Source organism: Neovison vison, chromosome 11 (genome assembly GCF_020171115.1).
Source record: "Neovison vison isolate M4711 chromosome 11, ASM_NN_V1, whole genome shotgun sequence".
In the NCBI taxonomy this organism is placed as follows: Eukaryota; Metazoa; Chordata; class Mammalia; order Carnivora; family Mustelidae; genus Neogale; species Neogale vison.
The window spans coordinates 97,591,434-97,592,200 of NC_058101.1; the positions used below are offsets into that span (position 1 = coordinate 97,591,434).

Genomic DNA, 767 nt, shown 5'->3' on the forward strand with positions numbered 1-767 from the left:
ATTAGTGGTGAATTTTCAATAAAACAGTTAAAACATTTGAACATTTATATATCCTGCTTATCTCTTCATGACTTAAAGACTTCTATAAAATACCAAAATCAATGTCCTGAAACAGTTTAGAGAAGTATACTACTTAGCTGTTGTTGATTTTTTTAGTCATTTGTGGAATTTATAGGAGATGAAAAAAAATATGGCTTCTTAATGTTAAAAGATGTTTATTGTCAGCTTTGCGCAGTGGCAGTATCGTAGCCAATGAGGTTTATCTGAGGCGCGATTATTGCTAATTGAAAAGATGTTTATTGTTTATTGCCGTGACACCTTCACAATGCTCTTCTCATTTGAAGAGGATGTTCAAAAAATTTTTTTTTGCATGTTTAGGAAATTTTAAAGATATATCTTGTGATTATAATATCAGTTATCTGGATTTTAGATTAAAAGAAAGATATATGTGCTGAACTCACTTATTCTTTTTTGACTGATTCACACATTAGATGTCACAGGTAACTTATGTCAGAAGGACAGGGAGATATGGACAGAACACATTTTTTTTGGTTCCTGGATAGAACTCTAATTTTAGCTCTTACTTAATAAGCCTAATGATAGACAAGAAGGATCTGGAAAATCTGGATTATCACTCCAAGAAATTTATGCTTAACAGAAAATGCCTTAATAGTCATCACTGATGGATCCTTGAGAGAAGTTATGTGATTGAAATACATTTCTGTTCTCACTCCTCCAGGGTTCAAAGTGGAAGCATTTGATTGGCT

General features: G+C 32.1%; 1 pseudogene; it reads left to right on the plus strand.

Annotated features, from left to right (window-relative positions):
- The first annotated feature begins 223 nt into the window (after nt 1-223).
- Nucleotides 224-408, plus strand: LOC122890605 (annotated as a pseudogene).
- Nucleotides 409-767: the final 359 nt, after the last annotated feature.